General features: G+C 35.6%; 1 protein-coding gene and 1 long non-coding RNA gene across 2 annotated transcripts in view; both read left to right on the forward strand.

The window, feature by feature from the left end:
• Window positions 1–27,500, forward strand: part of LOC145255767 (EF-hand domain-containing protein D2-like) — a 135,188-nt gene that overhangs the window by 15,862 nt on the left and 91,826 nt on the right. The gene's annotated exons all lie outside the window — the stretch shown is intronic.
• LOC145255768 (uncharacterized) lies at window positions 17,197–24,839 on the forward strand. The gene is made up of 3 exons (XR_013863901.1): window positions 17,197–17,751; window positions 22,308–23,978; window positions 24,017–24,839. It is a non-coding gene; the product is annotated as an uncharacterized LOC145255768 (long non-coding RNA).

Raw genomic sequence — 27,500 nt, forward strand, 5'->3', positions numbered from 1 at the left:
TGTTTTTTTTTTTTTTTTTAATTTTTTATTCATGTATTGATTTTCTCAATCGCCTTCGTTTGTCCGCGTTTCGCGTAGATTCTGTAACTTACTGTAATTTGCTATTCTTAATGTTTTATTTTAACATTCTCTAAAACATGAAGAAAATTGTTTGAAAATCCTGCCAGAGCGTAAATAATGACATTAGCCTTTGTTATCGTAAGAATTCTTCATTTTTTTTTTTTTTTTTTTTTTTGTCAATTTTGTTTTTTGTATGGCGATCTTGTGATACTACACAGTACACGCCGTCCGCTACAATTTCCTTAACCCGCCCTCATTTTGTTTTGTACTATGTCTCAAAAAAAATTATACATTACAGAAAGTTTTTTCCCCCTTGATTATATATATATATATATATATATATATATATATATATATATATATATATATATATATATATATATATATATACACACACACACACGTCACACCGCTGTTAATAAGCTAAAGGTTAGGCCGATTATTCTGCTGAAGATCTTGTATTTTGTTCACAACGTCCCCTTCCCTTCTATCTCAAAGTGTAGTATCTGTTCTTCAGATGCTGCACTTCAATTTCTTGTTCTGTCAGTGGAGGAGAAATCCTTCACGACTGAGACAATTTTTATTTTTGTTCCTTTTCTCCACGTTAAAAAAACGACCCTGGTGTCTAACTCTGTCCCATGGGGAGGCATTGTAAATAGGAACTTAATATTTATTGAAAATAAATAAAGCATATAATTGAAAAATCATGAAATAAAACGAAATTTAAAAAAAAAGAAAAAATAATAATAATGCAAAATTGCACAAATGAAAAACACAAAATTCAAACACGTCAACAATTTACGTAATCAGTGAATGGACATGCTAAAAAGGACTGTCAAATCTTAAAGATCTCTCGGTTGGAATATCTAAATTAGCAAGCGAATGTTTGCCATTCAGTAGGATGCTACATCCCCAGCTTTAAGAACTATGTTTGGTCTATCGATATCTATTTTTTTTATGGAAATCGCCCCAGACAAGTCATGAGGCCCATTGATGCAAAGAACTAAAAACTACTACTTCAAGGTCAAAAATTTGCCAACGATAAATGTTAGTTTAAATAGATTCTGACCTAGTAAACAGACAGCAATTCTTCATTTGTCAGAAACCTCGCTCAAAGCGCGTGAGGACTAAACGACAAAATAAGTGAAGCAAAAATTGCGAGGCTGTCGAAAGAACTCGAGATTCACTTTCTACTCTTAATTTTTCGGAAACATTGAAAACTCATCTCGTGGGGTTAAAGATGCCAACGTATCTGTTTTTCAGTCGTCTGATCGATGGAAGAGTGGATTCCTGTGGTATCTTTAGTCTTGGCGGCTTAGTTTCCAGTATTTTTGTAGAACCGGGGGTATCAATGGAAGATAGAATTAAGTGTTTTTTTTTTTTTTCTTGTATAGTATCAGAATTTTTGTAGGAATTTTTGACACCCCTAACACGAAACTGCGAATACAATATAAAAATCTCGTAATTTCTCTGTTAAAAGTGGGTTATTTATTTTCTTTATGGATTATACTTCCAAAATAAACTATTACAGTTGTTTTAAAAGTAATAAAAATATATTTTTTTTTAAACAGTAATGAATTTTCCGAACTCAATATTTTTCAATTTTTAAACTCAATATTTTTAAATTTTTAAATTTTAAAAATCTATCAAAATTTTTCTATTGATTCTATTTTTACGATATTTTCAGGGTCAATGTGAAATTTTATGTTCTTTCCAATAAACCGAATATAATATTTTAGACAAACGTTTTTTTTTAAATTCACGCCCCCCCAAGTGTCACCCATTTTCAACTTTCTCTTAAAAAGTAAATAATTAATTTATGGTTAATAGTTTTATATATCACAAATTGAAGAGAAAAGGTCAATAAATAATATATTCAAATTTAAAACAAAAAAAAAATCGCTTTTTTAGAAATTTACCTGTAAAGTCCGAAGTTTAAAACCTTTTTTAAAAAAAAAACACACATTGTTTTGTTTTGTTTTTTTTTAAATAAAACCTTGGTCCTTACTCTTTTAATTGAAAAAAAAAATTAGGGCTTGAATTACATTTTTCGAGGAGTTATAAGCTTGGAAAGATGGGGTGGAATTATTCACTATTTTCACGAAATTTCTGACACTGCTATGTATGCACTTGCACATGTAATTGAATACTTTTGCTATTTCTCTTATATTAAAAACCTATCAGTGTTATATGGTGTCTGTCTCACAATTAACGATTTTGAAATATAAATGAGTATTGAAAAAATGGTTAATTTGTGTTACTAGCAGGTCGCCCGGCATTGCCCTGTCGTAAGATATGCTTAAATATGATACCACATACCAATTTTCAAACTTTGACCCCTAGAAGCCAGGGTTTTTTTTTTTTTTTTTTTTTTTTTTTTTTTTTCTGGATGAAAACCGATTAAAGTTTTTCACGTGTCTGAATGTGCTATATACCAAATTTTAAGTCTGTAGATAAAAAATTCGTTGAATATATAGGTTGAGAAGTGTCCACGCGCGCACACACCCACGCCACGCACACACATTCTCACTTTTATAGATATATAGATTTTTCGAAACAGTATTTCACTTTCTTTAAGCTAATTTGTTAGCGATAGTAATGATTACTGGCTTCCGCAATCAGTTGTTTTGTAAGGTATGAATTTACTTGACGCTCCCCACTCCCTCCCGCCACTGCGGCAGGATGTGACACAAATGAAGAACCTCCTTCTTCATCCCAGGAAGTGTTTTCCTGTCAGGTACAAAAACAGCTGAAACCTAATCCGTTTGCAATCCCTAGTAGGAGCGCCTCAGATAATCGTTAAAAAAAAAAACAAAAAAAAAAACTTCGTCCATCACGGTCAATGAAGATCACGAATATCACTGGTTTGTAGTTGACTGAGTTTTGTAAGTCCGCAGACGGCTTGTTTGGCCAATGCGGGCTTGAAACTAATCGATGATGTTATATTTGTGGCAAGTTACACAATGTACAACCCCCACCTCTCCCGAGTTAGCACTGTTTTATTACAGTGGCAAGTAGAAATTAAGAACAACTGGAAACAATGCCGAGATAAGCGGAGAACACGTACAATGCCTACTATTCCCAAATGGTACAATCTGGTACTAGCCTGGCTCATTATTGCTTGACCTTGGTGATCTGACAAGAACCGGTGTGTCCACGTGAATATTAGTGATGGGACGATTCCAATATATTTCTTGATTCTGATACAATTCCTGATTCCGATACACTTTCCGATTCTTTATCTCTCTACTATAGTTTTTTTTTTTTTTTTTTTTTTTTCAATTATTGTAAAAAACATATGTTAAATGTGAAGATATTTTCTCAAATGTAAAAACACATTCTTGGGAGAAATCTATAGACTTTAGTTTAAGATGAGTAAATATTTATTTTAACGTTTTACTGCTGATAGTAATGGTTTGTTTAAAATAAAAAAAAAAACAACAAAAGAATCGTTATTGGCATTGGGAAATAGGCACAAAAATTTCTGATTCCAATACTCCCAAAAGTTCCGATTAATTAGTCCAACACTAGATGTTGTACGTCAATCGTAATAAGCACCTACTTACTACAGGAAGGATAGAATAATGCTTGGGAGGATGCACCTTCTAGGACCAAATCCTACCTTTTTCCGACAGAAGGATTCAGTTATAAGCAAAATAGTTCCTTAATTATCCGACTGATGTCAAGGCGAACCTCAGCTTGTATTTTGTAAGGTATTTTTCCCACTTTAAACATTTATTTTTTAGTCGCCACTTATCCTCGAGTTACCTTTTAAGCCTGGATAAGGATAAATAAGTGTAAGGTGGTCAATGAGACAACAGCCTAGTGATCATTAGTAGTAGGTGGAATTTGATTATTTAAGAGGGCGGCTCAGCAGGAACTTGTTTACATTGGACTTGAAGATGACTCTGTTGTAGTCAGTTTAAAAACAGACCCATGGTACAAAGTTCCAGAGGCGGGCAGTTCTAGGAAAGAAGCTTTGTTCATGGAATTTGTTTAGATTTAGGCACAGATAGTGGAGGACATTGTTGACAATGGTTGTAGCTAGTCGAGTGCTTCCCTGTTTACTTGTCTCCCTACGAGGGCAAAGTTAAACGAAGGCTCGCTTTTTATATGGTAATTGTGGAAGAGATCCAGCTTCCTCCAGAGAAAGGGCACTTTGAGTACAAGCAAAACAAAAAATGCTCTATTTGAAAATATTTATCTCCACTTCTGATTGAAGATAAATGAATATCTGCTTTGAAATATTAAATTGCAGAAAATATTAAAAGAAATTTTCATTAAAACTATAAAATTAGGCACAAGTCCATGTGAAGAAAATGGGTGTCATTGGTCAGCCTTGGTCACAATAACTAAAAAAATGTCTATCCTACTTTTAACTAGAATCATCAATCACCATAATACCACATTTACTCCAAAGGTCATCCTACTAAAAATTTTCCAAGCCAATATTATCTGCTATACAAGACTAACCTGACCTTATCTGGTCATACAATACAATTAAAAATGATTTTTTGATTTTTCTTTACATGGTGGTCACCACTTATCAAGGCCCGGAAGCCACTCTGGGATAAGGGTTATTGCGTGTACAGTAATCAATGGGATAGTATCGTAGTAATCATTAGTATCAGAGATTTGATAAAGTGTCTCACTTAAGAGGGCGGTTCATCAGGAATTTGTTTATGTTGGACTTGAAGACATCCAAGTTGTAGTCAGGTAGGAAACAAGCAAATGGAAGAGAGTTCCACAGGCGTGCACTTCTAAGAAAACTTTGTTCATGGAATCTACGTTTTGATTTAGGCACAGATAAAAGAGTGGGGAAAATTATTGACTGTGTTTTCAGCTAGACGGGTGTTTATCATGAAAGATTGGTGAGGGGGGGGGACCAGAGATTGTAGCTCAGATGAGCACTTGCCATGGAAATAACGATAAAACAAAGACAGGCTCGTAAACGTCTCTTCTGTGGGAGAGAGGTTGCAGGGAAGAGAAAACGACATCCCCTCACTAAGCCACGAAGTCTATTTTGTACTCTGTCAAGGAAGGATAGGCTGTTTTTGGCAGCTCCTGCCCAGATGTGACAGCAGTACTCCATCCTTGGACGTACTTGGCTTTTATATAGAGAATTGCATCAGTAGTGAGATATCTTCTGGAGCGGTTGAATGATCCCACCATTTTCCCAGCGACCTTGGCAACAGACTTGATGTACGTGTTCCATTTCAGATCAGGAGTAAAGGTCAAATCCAGAAGCTTGTCAAAACATGGAGCCTCCCCAAGACGAGAGCCATCCATTTCAATTGATGCCAGATGGGGATCAGAGCGTTGATGATGTAAAGATAGGAGCTTGGTTTTTAGATGCATTAAAAGTGACCAACCACCTCTTTCTCCACTGCACATCATGCAGATTTTGTATTTATTATGACAAAGCCAGTATTCTAATGGTTATTATATTGTACCCCGTATATAGTAGTGATTTCAAGTTAAAAAAAAAAAAATGACTTTGGTGCCATAAGGTAGAATCGAAACCAAAACCTTTAGCTCTCCAGCAGTAATTCACTACCATATGATCTAAGGACAGATGGATATTTATAAATTAAGGCAGTTTAACGTATAAATGTATATTTGCGCATGTGTAGAGGATCACTTTACGTCAACTTATATCTCAAAATTTTTAATTCATCAATTTTTATATCTTAGCAGCTATTTTTACCAGCTAAAACGAAAGCAAATTTGTTTCACATGCCCGAATCCTTTACATTTAGTTTCAAGTTTGTAGACCAAAAATTCAAAAATTGACAGAATAGTTGGGTAGAAATCGTTTTATTTCTTTAAAAAAAAAGCAAACGATATAAGATTTTTTCTTTGATATTTGTTTACCTTTTTAAAGAGCTGCATTCTCAAGCGCTTTTTTTTTTTTTTTTTTTTTTTTTTTTGTCTTTTCTTAGAGATGTAAAAATCCATTTTGTTATAGGTCCACTGGGTTTTAAATGGCTCACTTGAGAATGCTCTTATATGAGCGAAAGCTGGCATGTCTTTAAAATGTAAATAAACATCTTTAAAATAAAATCTTATTTCGTTTGGGTTTTTAAAGAAATTTTGATATTCAATAATATTTTTGGTCTTTTTTTTTTTTTATTTCTTGCCATGTTGTAAAGTTGGAGAAAGAAAAGTCAGTAGTAAAGATCCGCATGTTGTCTCTGGTTTCATTTTGAAATGCCAGAAACAGTGCGTTGGCTACGCAAGATTAACGTCAGGGGTGTGAGTTCCGTTATAGAAGCGTTGATTTAATTTGAATGTATGTATTGCACGTAGAAACCAGTCGCAAAGGAAGAAATTCAACTCGGCTTTTTTCAGTTGAAATGAAATGTATTTATTCATAGTTCTTTCAAAGTAATTATCTTTGTATCATGTTGTTGGCTTTATAATAAAATGCTTCACTACATATATATATATACTAGTAGGGATACCCGGCGTGGCCCGGGTGTTTCAAGGTGTGTGGTTTGGGGTAAATCAAAAAAAAAGAATAAGCAATGTTACCCAGGTGTTTGTGTCGGAGGGGGGGGGAGTAAAAAAAAAAAAACAGTTTTTGTAGGTAAGTAGGAAGGATCGAACCCGAAGCCTTGAGGCGAAGTTGGAAAATAAAGTGTGAAAAAGAAACGTGGCGTTAACTGCTGGGCCAGCAAGAAATAGTAACGAAAAGATATTTGAATTTATTTAAGTATTAAGAATTGACAGGTGCCCGTACTTAATGAGGTCAACTTTCACTGCGGGGGCAGTTTTCGCCAGCTTCAAATTAGTTTCGCTTTTATACGAAAAAGCCGAATCCACACGCGGCGATCCAAAAATGTGGACTATTTAGCTTTACAAAGTTGGGCAAATTAAATAGGCAGGCGACCCCCCCCCCATTGTTAACTGGTAGATGTTATCATTTAGACAGCATATAAAAAGTTTTAAGGAGTGAGCCGACCGATTGCTTCCCGGAAAAAAGCCTTTTGCAGGCATACACAAAAAGCGAACATACATAAACACGCACATTTTCGCTTTTCTATTTATAGATTAGTCCCACCTAGACAATTGGTAATATGTAAATATTTTTCAATTCAGACCAAAAATTCAAAATCAATAAGAGGGATAACTCCTTTTTAATTGAGGAATATGAAATTTTATTCTACCAGGAATTACCTCCTCCTTAGCATCATTACTAATCGCCTAATAAAAGAGCTCCTTGTGGGAAGATTAAATTTGGAGAGTATAAGTTGTATGGATAACACTTTCATAGTATGGTCATATTGAAAGAATGGATGAGTTTTTGGGTTAGATGTAGAACAGTTGGAGTAGCAGTCGGTTCATAGGGTAATACCAAGGTAAACATGGGAGGAAATTATAAGTATACTTGTGTTTAACTGAATGAAATGAAGAGTTGTCTCCCTTGCAACTAAAATTTTATTTTATTTTATTTTCTATTTTAGTTTAAAACTAGCATTTCGGCCTGACGTTGCCTGGGTGTTTGGAGGTGTGTGGTGAGCAAAGAAAAAAGTGGTAGCAGAAAGGCAGCCTCGAACCTGTACCACGAAGGGGGAAAAGAACGAGGGGGGGGACCTGTCGTCTTTGCTGTTACGACCACCGCTAAACCGGGAGTGACGTAGGTTTAAATTAAGGCTAGACAATCGAAAAGAGGGGATGACTTTCGAAAATATCGGTGAAAAAAGCCCCCCCCCCCTGTAGAAAAATGCTCAGTTGAGGGTAAAGAAATTAATGTTTTTAGCCAATTTTTCGGTATTTGTCGTCTGAAGGGTCGAGCTTCAAAATGATGCTGATCTTGTGAAAATTCGTCGCCTCTGTCAAAAGTTTTAGGCAGACATGCAAACCTACATACATGCATTTATATATTGGTAGCTCAAATTTTCAACCCAAACCAATTAAAAAGCTTGCCTTATCTCTAAATACCCTTTATGTAAAATTTCAAATGTTTAGACCAGAAATTGTCTGAGTAATTTGGTAGAGACCGCAGAAATCAAACTTTTTTTAACTTTGACCCCTATTATGACCCCTTAACATTTATTGTTTTGGGCTCAACTAGAGTTAAGTTAGATCCATGTCCAAGGAACCTATATCTAAAATTTCAGTTGTTTATACCCAAAATTGGCAGAGGAGTTTGGTAGAGTTCTCAAAGGTCAAATCTTTGAACTTTAACCCCCTTAACAGCCAAATTTCTGTCCGAAAACGAATTACAAAGATTTTTCCAAATCTGACTACCCTGTATATCAAATTTCGAGTCTGTAGACTGAAAATTGACAGTTATTGTGTAGAGAAATGTACACAGACAACACACACAGACAGACACTTTCACTTTTATAGATATATAAATAACTAGCATGGGTGCCAGCGTTGCCCGGAGGTGTATGCTGAGCAAAAAAAAAAGAAAAAGAAAAAAAACGGTCAATTTTTTTTAACTTTGACCCCTATTATGATCCCTTAAAATTTATTGTTTTGGGCGCAAATCAAGTTATTAAGTTAGATCCATGTCCAAGGAACCTATATCTAAAATTTCAAGTGTTTAGACCCGAAATTGTCGGAGTTTGGTACAGTTCTTAAAGGTCAAACCGTTGAACTTTGACCCCTTAACAGCCAAATTTCTGGTCGAAAACCGATCACATAGATTTTCCCAAATCTCAGTACCCTGTATATCAAATTTCGAGTCTGTAGACTAAAAATTGACAGTTATTGCGTCGGGAAATGTACACACACACACACACACACACACACACACACACACGTTCACTTTTCTAGATATATAGATAGCTATGGAAACAATTAAAAAGTAACATGACTTCACTATTATAGTCAAGATTCTCTGCTCTTTTTGACTTCCAGTTTCTGCTCTCCATTTGGATGGAGACTTTCTTAAAACGAGTAAAGGTGGAGGAGGGGCGCTTCCATGTTATTTTAGATGATATTAATCAATCGTTAGAAGGGACCATATCTTGCTTATTACTGTTGTCCCGTCTGCAAAGCCTAAGCTGAAAGTTAAAGAGCAGACCATCTCTTACTAGAGGCAACTTACCTGTATCGAGGGCAGCAGCACCAGAGAGATATGGCTACATTAAGAATAAACAAATTGTTGGAAAGAACATAGTCCCTATTAGTGCACATGAACCTGTAAAGTTTTCTTGATGGAAAAATCAAAACAAACCTTTTTAATCTATCATCCAGTCTCATTCGCAATCTGAAAAGCAGCTGTTCGGCTTGGTAATATTTTTGCCGTTAAGGGGTTTTAAAATAAACACTTTAGTGAGCTCTTTCTTTCGTTTTTTTTTTTTTTTTTTTTTTTTTTTTTTTTTTTTTTTGCACTCTGTCCCGGAGTGACTAGTACATTAGTCTGAATGTGGCCACAATACACCATACATGGGCGATTGCTTAATATCATCTAAAATAACATGGAAGCGCCCCTCCACCTTTACTCGTTTTAAGTCTGGTTTTATAGATATCTAGGATACTGGCAGGTGTGGAAGGTAGAAGGAATCTACTTTTTTTTTTTTTCTTTTTTTTTTTTTTCCAGCAGTCTTGGCCGTATCTTCTATTGTATTTATTCCAATTTATGTTTCTTGTGAATGTTAAGCCAAAGAGTTTCTGTAACGTAGTCCTTATATTTTAACATGAATCCACACATTGCATGTAGAAATTGAGCTTTTTTCAGTTGGAATGAAATGTATATATTCATGGTTCTTCCATTTTAAAATTTCTTTATCTCGTCTGCCATTTAGTTAAGTTTTTTTGCCACCATAGGCATCTTCATCTTTTCCCGGCATGCGATTTCTTTACCCGGTCCTCACCATGTGATGCACCTTTTCTCTTGTCTTCTCTTCCTCCGCTGTGACGTCATATTGCACACTGGCTCTGTTATTTACATATGTGTTATGCTGCTGCTGCTATCAGCACTAGCGGCTCTGTTACATTTAAATGTTGCTCAGGAATGATTTTTCTTCATTTGAGTTTCATACTTTCAATGAAACCTATTATCTTTGGACAGCTGATTGGATAATTGCTTCAGTATCTTTTTGGCTTATAACTTGCTGAAAGATGTTGGTGTGGAATTACTGGAGATTGCATCATAAAAGTAAACATTTAATGCTAATGATAACTTATATACACGTTACCTTGTCTACGTAGAACGGTCTCTATCAAATTACTTTGCCAATTTTCGTTTCTAGACTTAAACATTGATATACAGAGGATTTGGACCCATGGAACAAATTGAATTTGGTTTTTAGCTGCTAAAAATTGCTGCTAAGGGGTCAATTGAAAAAACAAAATAGGAACTTTGCAGACATAAGTCGACTAAACTTGTATCATCTATACATGCACAAATATACATTTACATGGTAAACTTATTTAATTTTTAAAGTTCTGATATCCATCTGTTATTAGCTCAGATGGTAATGAATAAGACTTAGGCGTTAAATGTTTTGATTTCGATTCAAGCTGATAGCACTCAAGTCATATTTTATATCTATATTTTAACTTTTGATATCATTACTATATACTTTGTTACAATATCATACTCAATAGAGAATTGGCACTATAATAATAGTAGATACGAAATCTGCATAAATTAAAATATCATGTTGAAGCATATTTTATGACCCTGCAATGCTGGGTGGCTTTTAAAAAAAAAAAATGTTTTTAAAAATTTATTTACATAGTCACCATTTATCAAGGCCTGGAGGCCACTCGAGGATAAGGGTTAAAGAGTGTACAGTAGTCAATGGGACAATATTGTAGTAATCGTTAGTGGACATTTGGTAAATTGGATTACTTAAGGGGAACAGCTCGCCAAGAACCTGTTTACGTTGGAACTGAAGACGACCAAATTGTAGTCAGTTGGAAAGCAGGAAAATGGATGAGGCTTGCAGTTCTAAGAAAGAAGCTTTGTTCATGGAATCTACGTTTTAGGTTTATGCACAGATAAAGAGTGGGGGAAATTATTGATAGTGGTTTTAGCTAGACAAGTGCTTTTTGTGAAAGTTTGATGATGAGGGGGGGGGATAAATTGGAGTTCAGCCGAGCACCTGCTATGAAAATAACAAAGTTTGCTAGTGTATATATAAAAAAGAAAATCTATAGAGTTTGAAGAAATTTTTCTATGTTTCTTCCTGCTTGTAGAATTTGAAGATACTGATCCAGTTTTTTGCATTTTCATCCCAAACAAGGCACAGTGACACTTAGCTTAAGACTGAATCTCTGGTAACTTCATATCACCATTTTCCAGCAGATTATTTTAGTAGCTGAAAGATGCTGAAGCAAAGACTGCCAGATCATTAATTAATAAGATTGGCTTTCTAAATAGAAAGCCATTCTTAATATAAGGGGAAAAGGGATTTCACATCAGCATTGCTTGTTGAAAGTCATTTTAGGTTTAAAATTTTTTCTTTTTGCTGAAATTTGTTTTCTGATAGCTGATTGGATAATCGCTTCGGCATCTTCTGGCTGCTTATGGAAGTTGTTGGTATGAAGTTGCTTGAGATTGGGTCATAAACTGGATAAGCACTAATTTGGATAATGTTGAAATTGAAATCTCCAGAAATCTGTGTTGATCTTTCTTTGTTTGATTAGAGGCAATGTCAGATTTACTTTTTGGCATGGACTGATAATTCATTTCCATTTGTAATGAGAACCAAATATCAGTTCACCTAAGTAATATTAACAATATCTCTACGCCTTCTGTTTGTTGCACTTATCATAATGACGTAGATACCAACTTAAAGAATGTTGCAATACTAAAATATGTAGATGGCATCAATTTGCACATTTTTTTTCTTTACTAACGCGTCAATACTTATGAAAGACTCGATCTGTGTACCTATTTATGCCTCCCCACAGGACAGTTAGACATCAGGGTCGTTTTTTAACGTGGAGAAAAGGTACAAAAATAAAAATTGTCTCAGTCGTGAAGGATTTCTCCTCCACTGAAAGAACGAGAAATGGAAGTGCCGCATCTGAAGAACAGATGGTATTTATTTGCTCCCCCACCGAGCAAATTAGGCACAAGGCCGATTTTTAATGTGAGGAGTTAAGGGGAAATGGGGACCAACTCCCCGGGGAGTAGGGGAGTTGGATAGTGACAATTGGTATGAAGGGTTTCCCCTACATTGACCAACGTCTTATATGTGAGGTTGCCCACACATATGGTCTTTGCTTGCAGTATCTGCCGGAACAGATACTACACTTTTGAACTTTGATCTTGGCCAAAATGCCAACGAATGATGAATACTGCGAGAGGATTGGTAAACCTCCATGCTGTTTTCAAAATGGCCAACCCAGAAACCGGCAATTCTTCTCCGTTTGTCATAAACATCACTCCTGGAGTGTGAGGACTAAAAGACAAAATAGGGAATAAGTGAGTTATAAGTCTAACTGTTTTGTACTTTAGTATTCACATTACATGAGCAATGTTTCTGACAAAAGGGGAAGAATTGCTGTTTTCTGACTGCTCTTTACTATTTATCCTCGAGTGGGTTTTTAACTTGAGAAGTGGAGACTCATTTAAAAAGGTCTTTGAAATCGGTTTTTCAGACTTGATAAACTGGTTGCGAATGCTGGCACCCATATTGAATTCTGAATAAGCTATACTCTCTCTTACACTAATTTCTTGTAAAAACTATAGTTTAGTAATCACTATGGCAACAGCATATTCTTATTGTTTTGACTCTGAGTATATATATCCGACACGGTTAATCAACTGAGAACCACATTACTCTATATAAAAGCATATAAGATATCAACGGATACACACACTAGAGTCAAAACAATGAAAAGAATATGCTGTTGGCCTAGCCCTAGTAATAAGTTGCATAATTTTACAGTCCAGTTGATGCATTAAACTCGGTTTAAGACTACGGGAAGGACATATACATAGATTTTTGCTTTGATTTTTACATGGTATGCGTTTAGAAGTTAAGGCAATTTTGTATTGCCCTGAATGATTAATATTAAATTTAAAGCTATTTATTCTTTGGGGGTTAACTTGGTCGGGTCTCATCTAGGTGAGGAGAGATCAGTTTTCGTTAAATATACTAATTTGAAAAGAAAATGTTTTACTCTTTAGTCCTTATATTCCATGAGCAATGTTTCATGTTTCTGATAAAGCAGGAAGAATTGCCGTTTCCTGGGTCAGAATCTATTCCATCTAACACTTATTGTTGGCAAGTTTTTGACCTTGTATTTTTTTTTTTTAATTTTTTTTTTTTTAGCTCCTTACATCAAGTGGCTTCATGCCTTCTTAGGAACGATTTCCATAAAAAAAAGGAATCTTTATGAAGGAGTTGGAGGAGGGAAGGACAGATTGATAGAAGTTTTAATAGGAGTGTGTTTTTTCGTTCAATCTTGGATAAATCCAGGTCTTCTTTCTAATCTAGTATTAAAGAAGTGTGTGTGTTTATCTGTGTCTTCGTCCAGCTGAAAGTCAAAAACTACAAAACGAGCACCCACAAAGTTGGTATATTCTTGATCGGCTGAAATATCAAGAATTAAAAACGATTATTCATTCTGCTGGGGTCAACTGGATCAGGTTTTGTTAGAAGGGGGGGGGATCAATGTTGTGTACTAATTTAAGAAAATGCTGATGTATTCCTTGAGGAATATCTATTATATAAAGTGTGTGTGTTTGTATGTTTCGCTAAAACTTTTGAAATTCAAATCGGATAAGAATGATTCTGGTAATGTCCTTAACGACAGGGTCTCTGATGCATATATAAAATTTAGAACAAAATATTTCTTTCTTTCTTTTTCTTACCTTAACGACCGCAGAATCTGATGAGGGAGTCATGTAAAATCGTTTCTTTCACAACGATTTCAACATCTGCGCATGCGTAAATCGTTTCACCTCTTGGGTATGGTAAGTATAATACATAAATTTGCAACGTCTCGTATATAACTGTTGCCATAGTCAAATGGCTTAGAGGGTTGTCTCGGGACTATTAGTTTTTGCATCACACCCACCTTTATGGCGGATGTTTGTTTTTTTTTTTTTTTTTTTTTTTTTTTTTTTTTTTTTTTTTTTTAATTATTTTTAACATATTTTTGAAGACGTTTATTTCAGTAAGCTTTTGAGTGTAAACGAGGTTAAGATGTTTTTAAATGGTTTTTTTTTTGTATTTACTTGGCTCCAAAAAAATAATGGAATTTTTTTTTTTTGTCTGCAGTTGATTTAGTTGAGTTGATTTAAAGATCAGATTACTATTAAGTGCATGAATATTACTCACATAATCCCTTTTTTTTTCTTTTTTTGTTTTTAATTGTAACCGTTTAAAAAATTTTCTTGCTCACATGCCTCTATTCCAAATTCGTAGTAGTAGCTCAACATCCGTGGATTTTTTCCAGCTAATATAAATTATTGCACAGTATAAATAATTAAATTAAAACAAATCGTTTAGCAAGTATAGTCAATCGCAACTTTTTTTTTTGTATATATGGCCCAAGGAATGCTGGGTAGCCCTGCTAAGACTAGCAGGGCTACCCAGATAAAAGATAAAATGGTTGTGCACGTTTTTGTATGTCCAAGAAAGGCTTCTTTTTTTTTATTTTTTTCAGGGGGGGGGGGTTCTCGAGCGTCACTGCTTAATATTTCTTAGTTAACATGCTAACCCATAGGGCCACGCTGACAAAAATGGCATAACGTTGCACAATTATATATTTAATCAAAGCGAGAGATAGCACTTCAAGCATATGCGGATTGTGAAATCGTTTACAATAGAGGATTTTATGCAATGCCCGATCAGATTCTGCGGTCGTTAAGAGAAAATTAATATATAGATGTTTTCTATTTTCGACATTACACGTCTGAATGCTCCACGGTTCTGATAATTCCGTATTAATGATGGTTAGTTTTGTAGTTTTTTTTTTTTTTAGCGAGACACACAAAGCATGCAAGATGACAGTACAAACTGTATAAACGCGATAGAAGAAAGCCGCCCCAGAGTATAGTTCCTGATGAAATTAGTGATCTGCGTCGGTCTTCACGAATCCGAAGACGTCCAAGATTGTTAGAAGAGAACTATGTGATGTATAGTAACTCTGATTAAGTTCTATTCAGAAATCGTACCCACACAACTTGGCGGGAAAAGAAAATGGAGAAAAAAAGGACTCCGTCACTGCTTAGTGACATTTCGGTGTAGGAATATGTATCCTGTTCAGATGCTCTCCGGTTAAATACGAACTACATACTTATATAAGACCGTCAACACTACCTAGGAGCAGGGTTTTTATTCAAGTCTGCTAACTATTCAGCGCTTTGTCTCTGACAGGATCGTTTTCTCACGTGGATTATTGTCGTCATCTGCTTTTCCCAGAAAAGGCACCTTAAAGCCACACATGGACAGGGTTACTATTTTTTTTTTAAAACATTTTATATACCCCCTCGGTCGTTGGGTTAGGGTTAACCCTAAACCTAACCCTAACCCTCGGTCGTCTCTACATTTATTTTTTTTTACTTTTATAAAATTTCCTTTATTCCGTTCTTTTGCCTGTTCGTCTTTTTCGTATAAATAAAGCGAAACTCATCAAAGCAAAGCCATCTGTGGTCTTTCGTGTTGGGACGTCTTGAAAGTAATCAGCTTTGATCAATATGGGGGAAAACCCTTCATATCAGACAATTGCTATTGATTTGAGAGGTGCCCCCTTTTTCGGGAAAGCTTCATTTTCCCCAACATCATGGGGAAAACATGAAACGGCGGAAAGTTCCAGTCTTCATGTCTGCGCCTTTTTGTGAACTCCTTCACTTAGCAAGTCAACTTTTTGATTGGCATCACTAAATTTGAACGCTTTTCATTTCCTCTGGCGGCTTAGCATAGTGGTAAGATGTCAGGTTTTCTTTAACTTTGTTTTCCGCCTTCGCGTCACAGGTTCATCAAGGGTTTGAGCCTGCCTACTAACACTTTTTTGTGCTCAACACACACCTCCAAACACCCTGGCAACGCCGGGTACGCCCACTGGTATTATATAAAGGAAAGTTAGAGAGATAGAAGTTCTAATAAAAAAAAAAAATGGGTGCTTGTGTAGTTTACAGACTGCTATTTTGGGAATAAAAATTTTCAAATTAAATTCAATTTTTACGGTACCTTTTTGTTAAATTGTTAGGTGAAAGTACAGAATAGTTAAAAGCTCCCCCCACCCCTCCCTTCCATCTCGGATATTAAGAATAACTTTACAAATTGTGGTGAAATAACATTTAGAAATTAGAAAAATGTACCTTTGCCCTGGGCAATGCCAGGTAGCCTTGCTAGTATAGATATAAACCGACTGATACTTAATAAAACCTGACCTCCCAGGCGGAAGCAGTAAACATGATTGTAAATACAACTGATCAAATCTGTTTCCCTTTTTTTATTTATTTATTTTTTTTTCCATAACGATTTCGTTTCATTATTTCAATCTGACTGCTCATAAATCAATGCGGCTCTTTATTATTTATTGATCTTTGCAGATTGCATGAGTTCAAATGTTTTCTTTGGATCAAATTACACAGACGTTGAACAAACATAAAACTGATCTTTTTTTTTTTTTTTCTTTCTTATTTTTTTTAATCAATACTAGCAGGCTGCTTGGCGTTGCCTGGTCGTAAGATATGCTTAGATATTAGGTTGGTGCAAAAAAAAATGTCGTTTTTTGACATATATATATGATAAAAAATATCATTTTTGTACCAACCTAATATTTTAATTTATGAAGATTAGAGATTATTGTAGAGATAATTTTTTTATTTACTATTATAGTGAACCTAATATATAGTTGTGAAATCAAAACTAAAAAAAAAAATGACTTGGGTGCCATCAGCTAAAATCGAAACCAAAACATTTAGTGTTCCATCCTTAGTCATTACTGCTTGAGCTATCGTCATGTATGTATAAAAAGATATTCAAAATGAACCAACTTTAACATGTAAATGTATATTTGCACATGCCTACAAGAGCACTTTAAGTCGACTTTGGCCTGCCAAATTCCATTTTTTTTTTTTTTTTTTTTTTTTTTTTTTTTTTTTTTTTCAATTTTGACTCCTTAGTTATTTTTGTTATATAGGGGTTTCATTGAGAGAGTTTTATTAAGAGAGTTTTAGAGAGAGTTTGTTGTTGTGTCTTGGAGAGTCTTTTATTAAGAGGGATGTTGTTGAGAGAGATATTGAGAGAGATTGTTCGTTGCGTTCCGTGTTCGTGTTATGACGAATGTCGTTGTTTCTGTTATGAAACGATTCATATATATTAAAACTGTTCATACTTAGACGTGTAGAAGAAGAAAGCTCTTTGAGTGAGGAGATAGTGTTCAGACTGTCTTCAGACAGTCTTAATGTAGATATGAGATGTAGAGTTCACATTGTAGATATGAGATATGTATGTCATGACATTTTATAACACAGACATATAGACATATAATAACAATTCACTTTACCTTTTGCTGGAATCACAACACAAAGACGACGTTTACAAAAACACCTGATGGGTTTATTTCTTCATGACCGGCCGTGGTTTTCATCAAGAATTCAAAGCTTCATTCTAAGTTTCACAAGTGACCGTCTCGCTTCTAGACGTTCGAATCCTCAGACTCTCTCTGACTTTCTCCGTTTCTGTCTGCTTTACTCTCAAGTTTTTCTATCTATTTCTAGAACTTTCTATTTTCCATGACGTCATACACATGTTAAAACATGTGCCTGTTGAGACACTTGTAGTCTGTCTAAACTGTACGAACGAACTAACTAAACCAAGATGGCCGACTCCTATTTATATCACCACAAGCAAGGGAGGTAACCATGTAACTGAAGCAAGGGAGGTAACCAATGTCTACATTAACATTGCTGCTGTCCTCAAGTGAATAATTTATTTCTGATTTAACAAGTCCCTTAGAAGCTCAGACGAAGCTCCTGCCTTGGTCAAACAATCAGAGACCTGATCACAACCCTTGATCCATTCTATCTGTATCTCTCCTCTACTCTTCATTTCCTTCAGCCTTGCTACATCTATTCTCAATCGTCGATCGCTTACCAGATTGTTGGAATTCAATGTCTCCACAAGTGATGCATTATCTGTCTTGCAGAGAACGTCTGGCAATTTAGATAACTGAAATACCTCTTGTATCATAACCGCAGTCAAAACACCAGCATCAGCTCCCTCATTCAGAGCAAGAGTCTCTGAGGCCAATGGGCTTTTTGTCACTCTGTCCAATTTCTTTGACGCCCAACACATGGGGGCCATTTTGTCAGTACTTCCTCCAATAAAGACAACAAAACCACCCTGTGAAGATCCATCTTCCAGACTGGCATAAGAGGCATCAGTATAACACAAAATGTGTAAATCTGAGGGCTTTCCCAATTTTGGAAATGTTATAGAACCCTTCTTGGATTTCAATTTTGATAAGGCTTTATTCGCCTCAAATAAGGCTTTTACTTTGGGATGCTTTCCAGTGTTGCTCATTTTACACACATCAAAAGCTATATCAGGGCGTGTTTGAGTTGAAACCCACATCATCTGACCTGCAAGTCTCTTCAACTCATGCTTTTCTTCTTCATTCAGTTCATCATTTTTCCTCAGTATCCTCCCTTTGCTTATTTCTATTGGAGATATGGAAGATACATATAGATCTTGTTCTACAGTGATCCCATTTTCCTGTTGATTAACATTCAGTCCAACATATTTGAATGTTCCACTTTCATGAGATCCCACCTTAAATTTTTCTTTCAATGTTGCAATCACATCCCTTTCAAACTCTGTGTTTCCACAGAAAACAAAATCATCCACGTGCATAGCAAGAATTCCAGTCAAATTTCCTTTAATATCATGCCACAAAAACAATGCATTATCATAAGCACTTGCTACTCCTTTTAATTCAATCAAAGCCTGAGTAACTCTCTTGTACCATGCCCGTGGAGCATCATTCAATCCATAGATGCATCTTTTTAATTTCCACACTTGAGATTTAGGACAAACATCAGATGGTGGCCTCAGGTACACATCTCTCTCTAAAATACCACCTTGCCAAAAGGCTGAGGTAAAATCTATGGTCTGCAGCATCCAATTCTTTATTGATGCGGTTAGCATGACCATTCGCATAGCTTCACGGCTACATGTTGGGGAGTCCGTTTTCAGATTACTATTTTCTTCATAGCCTCGTGCTACAAGGCGAGCTTTCATTGTTTTCTGATTATCCTTGAATTTTTCAGTAATCACCCATCTTGTGGATATTGTTTTTTGACCTGTGTATGGCACACATTCAAATACTTCATAGGTGTTCATGTTTTTTATTTCTTTATGCTTGGCATCCATTACAGCTTTCGACTGCTCTTGTTCAGCGGTGAGCAGGACTACATTTTCCTGTTCAGTATATTGGGGCACTTCTCTCCAATGATCAATATGATTCCAGTTGATACAAACTTGATCCTCGTTTTCATCCTCAGGTTCTATATTGATCCAATGACTATATTTGCCAGTTGATTTAGGCTGTACTGACATAACCTTTCCTTTCTTCCACTCCCCACTTCCATTTATTTTATAAGTTATGGTCTTATTTCGGCCAGGTTTTTCAGTCTTATCTCTTAAACTGGTAGAACTATCAACAACTTCTTCTCTGTCTATATCTTCACTTTCTACCACTTGATTCTGCAACTCCTCCTCCTTAACTGAAAGGTATTCATTCTTCCCTTCTGTAGTGTTTCCCAGCATTTCAGCTTTTTTTGTTCTTTTTTCGTTGTTTTTATTCACTTTCATCAATTGGCACGGATGCATCCTATAAAATGCTCCGCCATGTCTGATTAAGACAAACTGGCCTTCTCTGCCTAACACTTTTGCTGGACCACGCCATCCTTTAAAACCCTGCCTCCGATAATAGATTTGGTCTCCGGTAGCATAATCTTCATCAGCATAAGTTCTGACATTAGACCTGAGAGCTCTCCTAATTCTCTCACTGGACTCAGCTTCCAAAAAGTTTCTCCTTGCACTATGGAGAGCATTTAAATTTTTTCTCACCATGTCACTTGTAGTAGAGGACTCCATAGCAGGTAACTGGTCTGTCAGAATTGAGGGTGTATTTACATTGAAACCGAATACAAGTTCATTTGGACTGTGTCCAGAGTAATTGAGGAGGGCATTTTTTGCACAAATAGCCCATGCCAAGGCAATTTCAGGTTCACACTTCTCATCGTCAATTGTTTTTCTCATTGCCTCAGCAACTATCAAATTATGACGTTCTACAGTACCGTTGCTGAATGGACTTTCTGCGGCAGTAGTACAGGTCTCTATGTTGAGTTTTTCATTCATCTGTCTATAGTGTTCGTTGTTGAATTCACCCCCATTATCACTCAGAAAACGAACAGGAGATCCGAAATAGGTAATCCACATCATAAAGATGTTTTTGATGATCTCCTCCTTCTTCTTTGTTTTGATCAATGTTGCCGCTGAATACCTGGTAGCGGCATCAATGAGATGTAGTATCCACACCTCATTGTGGATGAACTCTTTCAAATCCATGCAAACTGTGTGATTAAATCTATTGCCAAGAGGCAATCCCACAGCCGGTCGCAGTGGAGCTTTTTTAAATCTAAGGCAAATTTGACAGTTTTCACAAACCTCCTCAATCGCCTTTATAAATTCCTTGTCATTGAATTTGCCACTTTTTTTAACCAAGGAAACAAGTTTTTCCTTCGAGGCATGAGCAAACTGTCGATGAAGTTTTTCTGCTTTTTTTTTTTTTTCTGTGAAAGAACACTGACCAAAATTCTGAACATGTAATACAATGTTCTTAGTACCACTATGATCCAACAACTTATTTGTTAAGGGGAGACAATAGTGCCCTGAAGTTGTGGTCTTTAGTTCAATACATTTATCAAAAATCCAGCACATATCTTTCCGGAAATCTAGCACTATTCCTGCTGTCTTCATTGATTTGTGACTTAATAGAAGAGGCAAGTCGTTTTTCACAATATCTGCTTCGATATAAACTCTTATACCTCCGAGTGTAACCGGAAATTTAGCAACTTTAATTGCTGTGACAGTCACTCCATCACCAAAACAAAAACTCCGGTCTGAGTTCGTATACTTCACTAGTTGCAGGTCACTTTCATTTAAAGTATCTAAATAAACATCAAGCCACACTTCGCCAGCCAGTGTGCGAGTACAAGCAGAATCCAAGACTGCCATTCCAAATGTTTCCTTTACAAGATTTGAGATTTTTTCATTTGTACTGTTCAAATAAATATTTTCTTGAATGAACAACGTAATGTGTATTTGTTCTGTCGCTTCCGTAAACCTGGGCGTATTTCTAGGACACTCTCTAATTAGATGGTTCGGAGACTGACATTTGTAACACAACAACACGTTTCCACTTCGGACACATAGATTAGATTGTCCTCGACGAAAACGCCTTTTGTTGTTACCCGGTTTAGAATAATTATAGTTGACGATTTCGGGCTCTGATTTCACTGCCGGTACATTTTCATCACGATAAATTTCACCAAATACTTTCTTTATCGATTCCTTCATGTTTTGATACATCAAAACAGAACACGTTGTCCGCGCTAATTTTTCGTTCTCTTCCGATATGTTAACCGCGTTCAAAACAAGAAAAGCTTGCACTCCTTCCGGTAGAATAATGTAGAATTTTTTTAATCTTTGGTACAAAAACTCATAACGAACAAGAAAGTCATTTATACTGGTACCTGACGATCTTTTATAAGTGTAAAATTCCTTAAAAGTCATGTAAGCGCGCGTGTGTTCATCCTTTAAATATATGTCATCCAGTTTCTTTATTAAGATCTTCAAGCCATCTCATCCGCCGATGTCACTTGTTGGCAATTCACGGACACATTCTCTAATATTCGGTGGTAGCGTCAAAAACACTGTTGGCCCTTTTTTTTCCTCAGAAAGATCCATGAACAACGACCACATTTCAACGTCTTGTTTCCAGTTCTCGTAAACATCCTCCCCCTCCAACAATGGAGGTTGTTTGTTCGAAGTTGCCATATCCGATATCCGATCTGTCTAGTGCTACAGACAAGCTGTACAAAAAAAAAAATTTTTTTTTTTTTTTTTTTTTCGTTTTGTCGCACACAGAGGGATATCTCTGCTACCATTTGTTGAGACACTTGTAGTCTGTCTAAACTGTACGAACGAACTAACTAAACCAAGATGGCCGACTCCTATTTATATCACCACAAGCAAGGGAGGTAACCATGTAACTGAAGCAAGGAAGGTAACCAATGTCTACATTAACAGTGCCTTCTTTCACGTGTTCTGGACATGTGTGTCCAAAACTTTTCCTTTTTTTACAAAAGGAATTTTAACCTATACTCAGTAACCTATATTTCCAATATGTTAAAAACATGTTTATTAAATTATCTTATAGCTGCATTCTTTCAATTGAATTTTCATAACAAAATTGACAGTGCACATTCTTTTCTTGAAATAATTTATCTCTATTCTAAACAATCGTTTGCTTTACATTCCAATTTTTAATTCTCACACGTAATCTATTTCTAAACCTAAATTACGAGGTTCGAATTTCGCCTATACTATTTCATTTCCATTTTAACTAAATCTCCATATTTTTATACTTACAGGAAAAGGGGACAGCCCTTATCATGTAACATTTTTACCAACTAAAACCTATAAAACAGTCCACAAAAAATGCAATCGTTTGATTTGCCTTGTGTTGCTCTGTGACCTTGTGTCTCAGAAGATGCACTTTGAAAAGTGGAGACCTAATGAGTTTTATAAATTCACTGGTGACAAATTTGTTTGCATTTTTGCAGCCGATTTATGATGAATATGATGTGTTGAATCCAAAAATCACATTGGTTTTACTCAATCAGGTCAAGTTTTTGAACTATGGCCACATTTTAAATGTTGTGCGCATGTGTGGTGCATTTTAGAAGTTGGGTGAAATATGCCACGTCGAATAATTGCTTTGGTTGGAAATCATTGTTTTAATAACAGCATACATGGAGAAGGGCTGGCCTGCCCCGGAGGAATTGATGCCTTGCAAAGAAAGGAATGTCATCAATGACCCTCTGGTGGACAGAAAGAATACTCTTCCCACCACGGCACATCAAGTTCGGTTTAAGCAAACATTTCATCAAGGCTCTGAACAAGGATGATGACTGCTTCACTTGTGCCAGACTTTTCCAGGATTGGCCATGGAGGAATTGAAAGCTCACATTTTTGACATTTTTAGTCCTCAGATCTGGCAACTTAGAGATCCAGAGTTAAAAAATTTGAACGAAGTGAAACTGGAAATGTGGAAAGCATCTATTCTGGCAGTGAAGAAATTCTTTGGCAACAATAAGTCCAGAAACTATACCAAACTTGTCAACAACATGGTGACGACTTTCAGAAACCTGGGCTACAACATGAGCGTCAAGATGCACTAAGTAGTGCATCTTGACGCTCATGTATTTTGCACATATGGATTTATTTCCTGAAAACCTCCATTCAATGAGTGATGAGCAGGGAGAAAGATTTCATCAGGACCTGAAAAAGATAGAAACCAGGTATCAGGGTCATTGGGATACAGTCATGTATGAGGGCTGACCACTGTTGGAATTTGAAGAGATCTCCCTGCCACTGAGCATTCTAGGAGGTCGACGAATGGAAGTTCAAGCCCTTAAGTTTGAACAATGGTAAAGCAACATGCAATTTACATCTACTTAGCTTTATCAATGTCCATCATTCAGTTTACATTAATCGATGTTTCTATCAGGTAATCGATATGTGTTATTGGCAAAACATTTTTTTTTCTCTTAAAAACATTTAGGATGTTGTGTTGACAAAAATCATCTGATAATGTTACAAAAAGTAATCACTTTTGTTATAAAATCTGATTTTTGTCTTCAAATCAACTTGACACAAAAAACTTATGGAGAGAAACAGATGGCATTTCCTGATTCAGTAGTGCAAAATACCTTAAATCAGTTGTAGAAATTAAGACGACATTTCAAAAAGTAAAAATATTGTTTAGTGATTGATAGTTTATACTTTGAGCACTGTTGGCACAGTACCTGGGTATGTCAATTTCCATTTTTAACTAGCTTCTACTACTTCATAACTAATATGAAGAAAAATATTTGAAATTTTGTGGAAAAAAAAAAAAAAAAAATGCTGCTTATTTTCACAGGAGTATCAACTGAATCCTCACTCACCCTAGGTGCGTTGAACAGACTTCCTTCTTCAATGAAGGAAGTTTTATGGTGAATATCATTCACAAGTTGTTCCCAGTAACTTGTATATCCCCATCAGGATAGATGATGTTAGATTCTTGCAGTTCTTGCTAGGTGTCTACATACAGTGCCTGGTATTCCCAAATGGTCACGCATCTAGTACATGCTAGGTTCAATGCTTAACTTTGCTGATCTGAGAACTGATGTCAACATGATTGTGCCATGTTTATTATGAGAATATCCATGTTTTGTTTTTGTTTGTGATACTTTTCAAATAAATTCAATTATTTATACAATAGTGCATTTTTACCTAAATGCGAGTTGGGAATAATTTTCCCTTTGACCAATTTGGTACCCCCAAATGGGGAGTGGCATATGTATTGTTTTTAAAATATAATTATCCACTCACACGTGTTTCGTCATCTATGACTCATCAGGGTGGCTGAATCTAACGAGATTCGAAATCGGGACCCCATGATAAGAAGCCTAAACCTCTACCACCAGACCATCTCTCACACAACTGCTGGATTATCGCAATGATATATGTACTTGCATATTGTTTTTATTGTAAAAAAATAAAAAAATAAAAAAATTAGAAATTGTAATTCATTGTAATGCAGTTTGCTATTCAAGTAGCTATTTAAAAAAAAAAAAATTTTTCTCAAGGATTGCAGGTTTGTGGAAGTCGCTACCTGCTGTTTTCCTTCTGCCTATAATCTTGGTCTTTTTTTTTTTTTTTTTTTTTTAAACTAATACCAGTAGGTATATTGTTTTTGTGATAATCATCTTTCGTTCTTGTTAACTCCTTACATGAAGTAGCTTCATCTCTTGTCAGGAGCGATTTATTTAGGAGGAATTATGTACGAGTTAAAGCTAAATATTTTATATTTACTTTTGGTTTTTGTAGATTATAAAATGTCTCATAAAAAAAATGTATACTTTAAATATATATATATATATATTTTTTTTTTTTTATCAAAGAATATGTCTAGTTGAAGAAAAATCCTTGAGACTTACCGAAGATCTGAACTCGTGTATTGACATCATAAAAGTACTACCTTAGTAATGTATACTCTTTTGTCAACTGATCACAGGTTTTTCTTTGTCTATGAAAAAACGCCATAGCGGGATCTGTGGAAATTCTACAGCGGTATCTTTCATATGTAATATTGCTGCTGGGAATTCTGAACGTTCTGTGTGAATGGAGACCCCGTGATATTATTGGAGTCATTTTGTTAAAACTGTTTAAAAATATTTAAAAAAATATTTATCTAAGTAATTTGGTTAATGTAGTATTAGAATGTATCTGGTTATTACGGTTTATTACTAATATCATTATAGGAGTCTGCGATATATTTCTATTGTATTGATGCCTGGCGTGAACGGAGACTCCACAATATCATTATACCATCTTTAGACAGAACAGATTCTATCCTTGGATCCTAGCCAGAATACCAAGAAGGTATATTTTAGTTTTATATACTGCGAAAAAGCGACTTTTTTTTTTTTTTTTTTTAACATTGTCTTGGGTGATCAGGAAATCCTATTTATTAAAAAAGGATAGAAGGAAGAACATTCAATTAAAAAATCTATTTACTAATTTAATGTTTGTAGTATGCTGTCACCTTCTATCCCCCTTTTTAATAAATAGGATCTCCCGATCGAATAATTCATAATCTGGAAACCATGACACACACACACACACACACAATAAAGGAACTACAGTGTGTATGTATATATATATATATATATATGTGTGTGTGTGTGTATCGAATGGGTTAGGTCCTTGCTAATGAAGCCAGACGTGGCTTTTGTTGCCTGGTTCGAATCCTGACCAGTGTTAATCGTGACACCCTACACTGATTCCCGAAAGGATGGAACCCTAGTGTCTGTAGGTATTTAATAATTATAGTAAATAATTAAATAGTTTCTCTGTAGAAATTTCCAGAACGTCTAGTTAAATTTAAGAGCTGCCAATTTGAAAGAGTAAACCATAACTTCTATCACCGGATCTCCTGTTTTCCAAACTACAACTCCATGCAGATTCGTTTCTGAGTGTTTATCAAATTAAAATCTATATAAACAGTTTACAGGGATAAATGAATTAAAAAGAAAAAAAAATGAATAAATATAAAAACAAGAATAGGATTCAGCTTTTCTTTTTCTTCGCATTTTTTTTAAGAAAAAGTTGCAGTTGATATTAAATAAATATTAGCTTTAGCATAAAGAAATGCTGAATGTTTTTATTGAAAATAATGGCAGCCATCTTGAAGTTAAAGCTTGCGAAGTTCCTCTTAAAAAGATCAACACTAATAAAGCTACCACACAAGAAAAACAAAACAAAAAAACTTGTAATAAAATAAGATATTACCCACCTCCCTGTCTGGCCCTATCATATAACGCCAAATGTGGCCATATGTGCAGTGAAAGCCATGCAGTGTCATATTCTTAGTGACGCGACACTAAATGTGGCTCGGGTGTGCTTCGTAAGCAACACCACATTAAGTATAGGCTGATTTTACAAAGACCGAATACGTTCTGACTGATCTCTATCAATTCTTGTATGCCGACATTGCGTTGAAAAAAAAATTTTTTTTTTTTTTTCTTTTTGCACCACTCTTGTGTTATTAAGCATCATTAATTTCGAATGGATCCAATGATAATTGTTTGAATGCGTTTCTTGTTAGAATTCTTTCTACAGGGTGAAATGATAGAATTGTCGCTCTAGAAAAGACATGATTTTTTTTTTTTTTTTTTTTTTTCAGACCATCTACTAGTTCGTCAATTGTATGCAAATCCCAAGAGCGATAGGAGCCTTCTATCATGTCTGAAAGTGACAATATTCAACGAGTCAGATACGCCGCTGTACAACTCCTCTCTACCGATCCAAGTTATCACAACAAGACCATTGCTAGCACCCTCAAAATGCATCATTGGCTTGCCACGAATAACAGATGTATCCAGGGTGATGAAAACTGTTTTCTGCCATGGTTATAGTCTTTGACGTGGTTTTACGTGAGGGCCACATCATGCCACCTCACACCTTCGGAGTCGGCTTGAAAGTTGACGCCAAAGTGTATCTGGATGTGCTGAAGAGTGTGGTGATCCCCTGGTGCAATCAGATGACCACTGGCAGACCCTGAATGTGGCAACAGGATTCTGTGCTGGCCCATAAGTCCAAAAAGACCCAGGCTTGGCTTCAGAAAGAATGCTACGACTTTGTACGCTTCTCACTGGACTCCCTTTTCCCTCG

Source organism: Euprymna scolopes, chromosome 31 (assembly GCF_053919585.1).
Source record: "Euprymna scolopes isolate OS-2025 chromosome 31, ASM5391958v1, whole genome shotgun sequence".
In the NCBI taxonomy this organism is placed as follows: Eukaryota; Metazoa; Mollusca; class Cephalopoda; order Sepiida; family Sepiolidae; genus Euprymna; species Euprymna scolopes.